Genomic DNA, 11,835 nt, shown 5'->3' with positions numbered 1-11,835 from the left:
TGCACAGATTGCATAAGATTTCTGTCTGGAGTATGAATACATAGAACTGAAATGGGTCATAAGTGAATCTCTTATCTAATGCCTTTAAAAATAAAGTGTCCCCAGTTCCAAAAAGAAAAACACATGTTCCTTCAGTTCTATTCTCAGACTGAAGACACTTTGTTGACATCAAATTTTTAGGGGATGAATTATCCTCTAGAAGAGTCCAGGGATAGAGCACGAAGTTTGAGAAGCAGGAATCCATCTAAAGAAGAGAAATTCTTGGAAATGAAGTGGCAAAGAGGATGGGGGCAGTGGAGTACTCTCTGTGGTTTACTCAGAGCAGCAGTTCTCAAAGTGTGGTATATGGAACCCTTATAATTTCTGAGATCCTTTCACAGGATCCACAAGGTCAAAACTATTTTTATAACATTACTAAAACATTATTTTCACTGAAATAAAATTCAGCAAGAATGGAGCTACAGTACTAAACTTTAAGAATATTTATTGTAATTTTTTTACCACCTCTTAATTACAGAAGAAGAAGAAGTCACTTTCATATAAACATGTCCAGATTGAAGGATTAAAAATATTAACTACAGTAAATCTCTAGTCTAGGGTTCACATTTTTTAAAATATCTTATATGATTCAATGGGAAATACACATAAAGCCTACTACATTCCAAATTGGGATGTTTATGTCAATGAAATCATTTTATAAACAGTATCAGTTTGTTTTATAGAATATCACTTTTACTTGAAAGAATGAATGACAGAAAAACTATGATTATTTAGACTTGTATATCTGACTGATATTAAAATCTATAGACACATCTATAGATTTTAATTCAACAGAATTCCAAAAGTTCAGTGGCAGTGCTTCAGGATCTGCATTGCAAATAACCTTTAAGAAGTCGACATGTCATTTTAGGTATTCATTCAAAGATGAATACCCACAATTATCCAAAAACATTATTAAAAGTGGTTCCTCTTACATACTGGTATGAGGTTAGGTTTTTTCCATATATTTCAATCAAAATTATAGGTTAAATGCAGAAATAGATACAAAGATACATAGGTCTTCTAACAAAACAGACATGAAAAGGACTTATAAAAATGTGAAGTGTAAAGAAGGTCCAGCTTCCACTTTATTACTTTATTTTTAAAAAATAGTTATTTCTCTAAAACTATTTTTCTGTTAACATGCAATAAGTTATTAATTTGCTAGATAGATTATTTTTAAAATGTTTAATTTCTAATGTGATAAATATTGATAACTATAATATGCATAAACAAAATTACCTTGGGGAGCCTACTTAATTCCTAAGAATTAAGAATTAAGAGATCCTGAAACCAAAATGTTTAAGAACTGCTGACTTAGCACCTGAGGCAGGACTCTGAAAGACTATGTGCCTAAAGAGTCTTCATGGCAAGAGGAGAGAGCTTAAACTAGGCAAAATCCCCAGGTCCCTGGCATGGCTCTCAGGGTCCCAAGACCTAAGAGGGTGTGTAAAGTAGCCTAGAGTTCGGAAATACCTTGGGGATTTCCTCAGTTTTCACTTTTGCTTCTGCCCGAAACTCGTGACAGGGCCCCAGTACCCCTATTGCGGGTAGGATTCATAGAGAAGCCAGTCAGCGAGGCCTGTGGTTCCTAGTTATGAAATCCAAAGGGAGGGAGCGGGACTGATTGTCCCCAAACAGGAAGGATCAGAGCCATGGAGCCCGGAGCCCTTCTCCTACTGCTGTTGGGAGCCCTGGCACTGACCAATACCTGGGCTGGTGAGTGCGAGATCAGGGGGGCGAGAAAAAAAAAAAAAAAAAAGACCTCTGCTCTGCTCGGGAGAGGCAAGGGGACCACCCTGAGCGGACGCAGAACTCTGGGAAGCCGGGTCTTCTGTGACCACAAACCCAGACCCCCTCCCCGGGTCCCCATCTCCACTCACTAGTGGCCCCTTCCCTCACTCCCTTCTGCCTCCCCGCGCTTCCCATCTCACAAGCCCTGGCGCCCTGCTACTTCTTTCCAGGCTTTCTCAGCCTGGGACCCAAGGTCCCGCGCTAGGTCTCAATCACTCCCCACCCCCAGGTTCTCATTCTCTAAAGTTTCTCATCACTGCCATGTCGCGACCCCTCCGCGGGGAGCCTCACATCATCGAAATAGGCTACGTAGACGGCACGCCATTCTTGCGATTTGAGTTTGACGCCTCAATTCGGAGGATGGAGCCACAGACACCTTGGATGGAGCTGGAGGGGCGGGAGTATTGGCACCGGGAGACACAGTATGCCAGAGAGCTGGAGCAGATTTACTGAGACGGCCTGAAGATTCTGCTCAGCTACTACAACCAGAGCGACGACGGTGAGTGACCAGGGTTCCAAGTAACAACCCCTCCTCTTCTCCCACTTCCCTGCCAAATCCTCCAGAATCTCCTCGTGGTCCGAGACTCAGGGCAATAGTGTGAGACCCGCTCATCTTCTTTAACCTATGAAAAATGTGGGGCTCTGGTTTCATTTACTGTTTCGGGTATGGAAAAGATCTCACTCTAGTCACCTCCAGTCGTCTGAAGCGAGGGCGGGAGTAGGTGGGGGGAACCTAATCGCGGGACGGGATCAGTGTCTCTCACCTTACAGAGGGTGTACGGGTGCGACGTGGGACCAGACTGGCGCCTCCTCCGTGGGTACTGGCAGTAGCCTATGACGGCACCGACTACATTGCTCTGAATGAGGACCTACGCTCCTGGACCGTGGCGGACATGGCAGCTCAGATCACCCAGCGCAAGTGGGAGGCCGAGGGAGTGACGGAGACAAACAGGGCCTTCCTGGAATGGGGGTGCGTGGAGACACTTCGCAAGCACCTGGAGAACGGGAAGGGGACTCTGCAGCGCTCAGGTATCAGCGGCAACGGGGCAACTTGGAGATCTCCTGTACATTCCCCCATGCGCCTCTTGCAAGTAAAGAATAGTGTCTTCCCTCTGATCCAAAAGGGTATGAGTTCAACTTGTTTTCCAAAAGCTGTACCAGTGACTCCTAAGAACCACACTTCTCTTAATTACACCAAGGGGTCCTAGGGCTGGAGGGAAGACAATCCTTAAAATAAGTGATCAGTTTCCTTTGACTCTGGCAGCAACCTCGGGCATCCCAGGGTGACTTTCAGGCTTTGTTCTTTATCCCAACCCAATGACTTTGGAAGTCTGAGGCCATCTTTTCCTCAGCTGTCAGCCGCCACTCAGTTCAGAATCTAAAGTATTTCTTAGAAGCTTGGAGCATCTTCCTCTTGGCTGTCTCACCCTGATTCTAGAACATAAGAAAAAAATAGGAATATTATTCCAGATTCCTGAATCCTGCTTAGTGTCTGGGTGTTGTGCTCCCACCTCACACCTATTGTCCTGTCCATTCTTCAGTGCCCCATGCAAAATGTCCCAATTAACTGAGTCTTATCTGCAGATCTCCCATTGACATATGTCACCCACCACCCCATCTCTGACCATGAGGTCACCCTGAGGTGCTGGGCTCTGGGGTTCTACCCTGCGGAGATCACCCTGACTTGGCAACGGGATGGGGAGGACCAAACCCAGGAAATGGAGTTTGTGGAGACCAGGCTTGCAGGGGATGGAAAATTACAGAAATGGGCAGCTGTGGTGGTATCTTCTGGAGAAGAGCAGAGATACACGTGCCATGTGCAGCATGAGGGGCTGCCTGAGCCCCTCATCCTGAGATGGGGTAAGGAGGGATGAGGGCACAGGGCCTGTGGTCAGGAAAACAGGAGCCATTCTTTGGAGACCTTCAGCAGGGTCAGGGCTGAAAAACTGAGAGCCAGGGTCTCTTATCCTCCCTTCCTTTCCCAGAGAGGTCTCCCCAGTTCTCCATCACCTTTGTGGTAATGGTTGCTGGCCTGGTTCTCCTTGGAGCTGTTGCTGCTGTTATGATGTGGAGGAAGAAGAACTCAGGTAGGGTAAGGGTGAGGTCTCAGTTTTCTTTCCCAGTGGGGATTCCAAGCCCCAGGTAGTTTTTCTTGACTTTTTAACTAAGAAGGGTTTGACCCACAAAAGACATGATACTGAAAGCCATAATGTCAAATGTTTAAGTCTCCAAAAGATTAAAACTCCAAAACTATAAGTCTGGGGAAAAAAATTAATTTTAATTCACTGAAAGACATTTATTAGCATTTTCAAAAGGGATTTATTTTAGAGACATGACAGAACATGTCAGAAACTACTTTACACCATTAAATATGTAATAACATATTTTTGAATGAATAAATGTGCAGCTATACTAACAGTTGCACAGGTATAAAAATTATGAGCAGATGAACCATATTCCTAAATAGGTGAACAAGCAAAATGTGTGAATACCTATCACTATAGTTAGTAACTGTGTATCCCAGCATTATACCTGCAGTAATCTAAAATACTGTATTAGACAACCTAAATCTTTTGACAAGGTAAATGAGAATGCACAAGAAATCACCATCAAATATGCAGTTATCAAAAAGAAAGTCAAAACCTTGAGAAGTTTTTGTCTTTCACAAATGTAGATATACAAAAAGGACATTTCTTCATTCATCAAGAAAATTTCAGTGTTTTTATATACATGTTACAATGCTTACACACAGCCAACATTCTGATAATGTACTTTCACAGTCACATTTGCAAAAATCATAAAATAAATTGAGACTCTCTGAAAGCCTTATACACTTTGTACCTCCATTATTAGATGTTGTAAAGATAAAATAAAAAAACAAGAAAAAATTTTAAATAATGACGATAGTTTTAAATAGTGGGGGAAAACTAAGAAGAACTTGAAATATGAAAAAATTACAGGAATAGAATACAATAATTAACAGACATAGTTCATAAAAACTGATACGCTTTAATGATCATTAACTATATTCTGAAGTCTCATATCATAATGAGTAGTGGCTCTTTTTTTTTTCTTTTAAGCTGTGGCTTTTCTTGGAGAATATGTTCATATTCATTTTTTATGTGGCAATACTGTTTTTGAATTCTTCCAAGATTTGATATACACTGATATAATAATTCCCTATTTATTTTTGTAATCTGCTGTGCCACACTTCTGTGTTGTTTGGGGTGTGTGGAAACCCATCTGTATGCACTCAAAAACACCACAAACTGAGCAGAAGCAATACTGGTGATTGAACACCATTAAATAAACGTCTTCATCTGTACATAATTATCAGTAACATCACTGGCTCCTTCAGACAAAAACATCTTTAATTCATTAAAAGCTTCATCAGCTGAAGAGATGCCAATGTAGACAAATGACACACTCTTATACATGTTTTTGTTGTAGCTTGTATTGCTTGGCCAATTCCCCAGAATTTGGCTTTCTACCCCTCTAATATAAATAGCCTTTTTCCCACAAAGGAATTTACAGTGGGAAATCGGCTTTCAGCATTTTAACATTTGGGATTTTAATTGTTGAGGGTTATGATTTTTAAGATTTTAGACTTTAGAGACTTAAATGTTTCAGAATTCAACACATCAGTTTCTAGCATTGAGGACTGTGACTTTCAGAATATGATCAGCACAGACTGGGAAGTACCATCCACACACAGGTGCTCACCCAGCTTGCAGCCTGTTTACTGATATTTACATTACTGTAAAGCAATGTGAAAATGAAGGACAAATTTATTGTAGTGATACACACTTGTTTCCCAAAAGCCAGAGGTCAGAAGAGAAAGCCCTGCTGAGGTCAGACTTTCAGGAGTACAACTGGTTCAGTTCCTGCATATCTCCTGTCCTCGTGCCTTCTGATCCTTCCCTGGGTCTGCAATTACAGTTCTGGAAACTTCCCTAGGTCTAGGATTTGCACATCCTGTACCCTTTTGGCCTTGTCTCCTGCTAAGTCTCTCACAGGATTTTTTTTTTCTTTGTAAAGGTAGAAAAAGAGAGAGCTATGCTCAGCCTGCCTGTAAGTTTAAAGGGGTTGATCCTAAGACCCTTGGGATAGTGTATTTGGGAGTCCATGGGGGAATTAACCCACTCCATAATCTGTCCTTTAGCCATATGACCTGTGGGATCTGATAAGTCACTCACAACTTGAAGAGGTGAGTCACTGGAAAGCATGAAGAGGGAAAGAAGGTGGGGCAAAGAGGACATGACTGGGTTACAGGGACTCTCTAAATTTGAACCTTTCAAAATGTTGCCACCTATAGGTACTGATCTGATTTGTTCATGATTACTTTATTCTACAGTGCAAAACAGCTGTCATGGGTAGAATTGAACCATACAAGATTTGTTCACATCTCTCCATCCTGACAATGGTTTCAAGAGCTCCTGATTTCTCAGTGTGAAGTTCACATCTGACTATATCTATGTGTCTGTGTTGCTATCAGCATAATGTAAAGAACAGTCCATCCTTGATCATCAAGACCCCTGCCCCACACTTATCTGTGTTCTCTTCCCCTGTAGACTTTCCTGTTCCAGCAGACATGGGGCTGGGATGCCTCTGTGTGGACAAGTGCATGGAGTATTGCATACATGGCATATGTTAAGGTCATCTGGTGGCAAACCACTCCCCTTGTGCTAGGCGTGTAAGTGACAATCCACTTACCCTAGAGGCACAGCCCTGGACGTGAAGCTGCATGTTGCAGTCCCTGTGCTTGCTCCATGGTCCGCTCTTCGAATGCTCACTGCAAGGACAGGTGGCCAGAAATTGTATCTGTGGCTGCCTATAATCTACTTAGCTACTGCCTGAGTATATATACGTGGTAACTGCTGCAATAAAATCAGACCTGCTTCCTGCTTGTCTCTGGAGGTCTTAATTAGCGACTCCATAGCCACACTCTCCTCTATCCTGTTCCGTGGACCTCCTCACTGGACGAGAGAGAGCCCATGCATGCTTCTACCCCTGTCTTAACTTTATGTTGCGCTGTGCTGCCACTTCCCTGTTGAAAATGAGAATCTGAATATGGATTTATTCTGTAAATTCCAGCTATGAGGTGTGGTTGATGGGTTCATTAAAGGAGAGGAACATTCTCTTTGAAAGAGAAAATAAAATCTGAAAACTTTGAGAATACATGTTATTTGATGTACTGAATCCATTACATGTAGGAACCAGAGAAGGCTGTGAAAAACCAAGTGTGGACCAGGCTATGCCCATTAAGTATTCAGTCTGTCATGGGCTTAGATATGGTTGCTCCCTGGCTGGGTCATCTTCACCTCCTTTATCCTTGTCCCTTATTAGAACATTATTCTACCAGGACCTGTGATTATAAGGATACAGAGTTTTGTCCTCTGTCTGGTACCAGAGGCAGTGAGGGATTTATATGGCTGGCTCAATCTTGGCTCAAGCCTAAGCCCTGACATTAAGTCTCCATCTTTTGTGTGTTTTTGATTTATATAGGGGACTATGCCTGTTCTTGTTATTTGTAGAAGTTTTGATCTCATTCTCCTATGAGTGTACCTATCTCTGTACCAACAGGAAGCACTTTGTCATTGGAGGGACCCAGGACAGTTCTTGCACACAGTCTCTGCTGACAAGTGGTGAATTTTCAGACTCCTCCATCTTGTGACTTCCTTCAGGGATATTTTCTGGATTGTATTTTTCATCTTTTTCTCAATATTTTAAGGGAAACAGATTCTAAAATTAGCAGAGAGAATGGATTTTATAATATCTCATCTTAATATATTTTTAATATCTCACATTCCTATTAGTTTTCTGTCTTTTCTGATCACCTGTCCTTCTTCCCTGTCTTTAGCTCTAACTAGCCTAGCCCTTGTTCCAATTCAACCTGTGGATTTATAAAGCAGAGTCTAATTTAGATTTTTATTTGGTTGGAATATAAGATGTGTAAGTCAAGAATTGTCCTATTTTGAAGAGAAAAATGCTGTCCTATGCTGTAGAGTGTGGGAAGGGTAGTATGAAATAGCAGGAAGAAGGGAGTGAAGGAAGAGGGAGGGCAGCACTTGTAAGAATAGCCTAGTTGGTCCTGACCTTAGTGTGAAAATGAAGGACATTCACTACAGCTGCCTCAGAGAAGTGTTTGCTCCTCTGAGACTCCGTAAATAAAGATAGTGTCTCTAGAATAAGGAGGTGTTCTACAGGAGTCATTCATTCAACTGGCATTTGTTGAGCATAGGCTATATGATATGCTATATTTTCTTTTTTTTAACTTTTTTTATTGGTTGTTCAAAACATTACAAAGCTCTTGACATATTATTTTTCATACTTTAGATTCAAGTGGGTTATGAACTCTCATTTTTACCCCAAATACAGATTGCAGAATCACATCAGTTACACATCCACATTTTTACATAATGCCATATTAGTAACTGTTGTATTCTGCTACCTTTCCTATCCTCTACTATCCCCCCTCCCCTCCCCTCCCATCTTCTCTCTCTACCCTATCTACTGTAATACATTTCTCTCCTTGTTTTTTTTTCCCATTCCCCTCACAACCTCTTATATGTAATTTTGTATAGCAATGAGGGTCTCCTTCCATTTCCATGTAATTTCCCTTTTCTCTCCCTTTCCCTCCCACCTCATATCTCTGTTTAAAGTTAATCTTTTCTTCCTGCCCTTCCTCCCTGCTCTGTTCTTAGTTGCTCTCATTATATCAAAGAAGACATTTGGCATTTTTTTAGGGATTGGCTAGCTTCACTTAGCATAATCTGCTCTAGTGCCATCCATTTCCCTACAAATTCCATGATTTTGTCATTTTTTAGTGCAGAGTAATACTCCATTGTGTATAAATGCCATATATTTTTTTTATCCATTCATTTATTGAAGGGAATCTGGGTTGGTTCCACAGTCTAGCTATTGTGAATTGTGCTGCTATAAATATCGAAGTGGCAGTATCCCTGTAGTACTCTCTTTTAAGGTCTTCAGAGAGACCCAGAATAGCAAAAGCAACTCTAAGCAGGAAGTGAGAATCAGGCGGCATAGCGATACCAGATTTCAAACTATACTACAGAGCAATAGTAACAAAACAGCATGGTACTGGTACCAAAACAGGTGGGTGGACAAATGATACAGAATAGAGGACACAGAGACTAATCCACAAAGTTACAACTATCTTATATTTGATAAAGGGGCTAAAAGCATGCAATGGAGGAAGGATAGCATCTTCAACAAATGGTGCTGGAAAAACTGGAAATCCATATGCAACAAAATGAAACTGAATCCCTTTCTCTCGCCATGCACAAAAGTTAACTCAAAGTGGATCAAGGAACTTGATATCAAATCAGAGACAGGGCGTCTGATAGAAGAAAAAGTTGGCTATGATCTACATACTGTGGGGTCGGGCTCCAAATTCCTCAATAGGACACCCATAGCACAAGAGTTAATAACTAGAATCAACAAATGGGACTTACTCAAACTAAAAAGATTTTCTCAGCAAAAAAAAAAAAAAAAAAAAAAAAAAAACAATAAGAGAGGTAAATAGGGAGCCTACATCCTGGGAACAAATCTTTACTCCTCACACTTCAGACAGAGCCCTAATATCCAGAATATACAAAGAACTCAAAAAATTAGACAATAAGACAACGAATAACCCAATCAACAAATGGGCCAAGGACCTGAACAGACATTTCTCAGAGGAGGACATACAATCAATCAACAAGTACATGAAAAAATGCTCACCATCTCTAGCAGTCAGAGAAATGCAAATCAAAACCACCCTAAGATACCATCTCACTCCAGTCAGATTGGCAGCCATTATGAAGTCAAACAACAACAAGTGCTGGTGAGGATGTGGGGAAAAGAGTTCACTTGTACATTACTGGTGAAACTGCAAATTGGTGCGGCCAATTTGGAAAGCAGTATGGAGATTTCTTGGAAAGCTCGGAATGGAACCACCATTTGACCCAGCTATTCCCCTTCTCGGTCTATTCCCTAAAGACCTAAAAAGAGCATACTACAGGGACACTGCTACATCGATGTTCATAGCAGCACAATTCACAACAGCAAGACTGTGGAACCAACCTAGATGCCCTTCAATAGACGAATGGATAAAAAAAATGTGGCATTTATACACAATGGAGTATTACTCTGCATTAAAAAATGACAAAATCATAGAATTTGCAGGGAAATGGATGGCATTAGAGCAGATTATGCTAAGTGAAGCTAGCCAATCCCTTAAAAACAAATGCCAAATGTCTTCTTTGATATAAGGAGAGTAACTAAGAACAGAGTAGGAACGAAGAGCATGAGAAGAAGATTAACATTAAACAGGGATGAGAGGTGGGAGGGAAAGGGAGAGAGAAGGGAAATTGCATGTAAATGGAATGAGACCCTCAGGGGTATACAAAATTACATACAAAGTGAGGGGAAAGGGAAAAAAAATATAAGGGGGAGAAATGAATTACAGTAGAGGGGGTAGAGAGAGAAGAGGGGAGGGGAGGGGGAGAGGGGGGATAGTAGAGGATAGGAAAGGCAGCAGAATACAACAGACACTAGTATGGCAATATGTAAATCAATGGATGTGTAACTAATGTGATTCTGCAATCTGTATACGGGGTAAAAATGGGAGTTCATATCCCACTCGAATCAAATTGTGAAATATGATATATCAAGAACTATGTAATGTTTTGAACAACCAACAATAAAAATTAATAAAAATAAAAAAATAAAATAAATTTTTTAAAAAAAAGCATGCAATGGAGGAAGGATAGCATCTTCAACAAATGGTGCTGGGAAAACTGGAAATCCATATGCAACAAAATGAAATTGAATCCCCTTCTCTCACCATGCACAAAAGTTAACTCAAAATGGATCAAGGAGCTTGATATCAAATCAGAGACTGCATCTGAAGGAAGAAAAAGTTGGCTCCAATCTACATATTGTGGGGTCGGGCTCCAAATTCCTTAATAGGCACCCATAGCACAAGAGTTAATAACAAGAATCAACAAATGGGACTTACTTAAACTAAAAAGTTTTTTCTCAGCAAGAGAAACAATAAGAGAGGTAAATAGAAAGCCTACATCATGGGAACAAATTTTTACTCCTCACACTTCAGATAGAGCCCTAATATCCAGAGTATACAAAGAACTCAAAAAATTAAACAATAAGATAACAAATAACCCAATCAACAAATGGGCCAAGGACCTGAACAGACACTTCTCAGAGGAGGACATACAATCAATCAACAAGTACATGAAAAATGCTCACCATCTCTAGCAGTCAGAGAAATGCAAATCAAAACTACCCTAAAATACCATCTCACTCCAGTAAGATTGGCAGCCATTATGAAGTCAAACAACAACAAGTGCTGGCGAGGATGTGGGGAAAATGGTACTCTTGTACATTGCTGGTGGGACTGCAAATTGGTGCAGCCAATTTGGAAAGCAGTATGGAGATTCCTGGGAAAGCTGGAAATGGAACCACCATTTGACCCAGCTATTGCCCTTCTCGGACTATTCCCTGATATGCTATATTTTCATCTATAATGCAGCAGGAACTAAAAAAGAGTTAAAAACTTCCAATGTTTTAGAGCATGGGTTCTGGTGGGAAGAGGCAGATTAAATAAATACAATTAAATAAATGCTCTAATTAAATAAATAAGAACACTGTTCAGGTTAGGAGATTGTAATTGTTATAGGGAAGGTGATCCTGAGTGTGGGTGTACAGAGCCTGGGAAGATGGCTGTTTTACAGGACTGGCAGAGTGATCGTCACTGGCAAGGTGGCCTTTGAGGATATTTGAAAGACCTGAAGGAATTTGTCAAAGATTCTAAAGAAAGCTTTTCCTAAGCCAGAGGAGATTGGGGGGATTATTCACATGCTGATACCCCTAGGGTAGGATCCTGTCTGTGTGTTCTGCAGAGAACAAAGAATCTAGTGTGTCCTGAACATAATCATTGAAAAATTAGATGTCTGGCCAGATCCTGGAGTTATGGAAAGC

The 11,835-nt window shown here is 40.9% G+C and overlaps 1 pseudogene; it reads left to right on the top strand.

Moving 5' to 3' along the window:
* The first annotated feature begins 1,694 nt into the window (after positions 1 to 1,694).
* Positions 1,695 to 3,707, top strand: LOC143400816 (popy Class I histocompatibility antigen, A-1 alpha chain-like; annotated as a pseudogene).
* The last annotated feature ends 8,128 nt before the right edge of the window (positions 3,708 to 11,835 follow it).

This window comes from Callospermophilus lateralis, chromosome 6, assembly GCF_048772815.1.
Source record: "Callospermophilus lateralis isolate mCalLat2 chromosome 6, mCalLat2.hap1, whole genome shotgun sequence".
NCBI classification, from domain to species: Eukaryota; Metazoa; Chordata; class Mammalia; order Rodentia; family Sciuridae; genus Callospermophilus; species Callospermophilus lateralis.
This window is presented reverse-complemented; position numbering and strand designations above follow the sequence as displayed.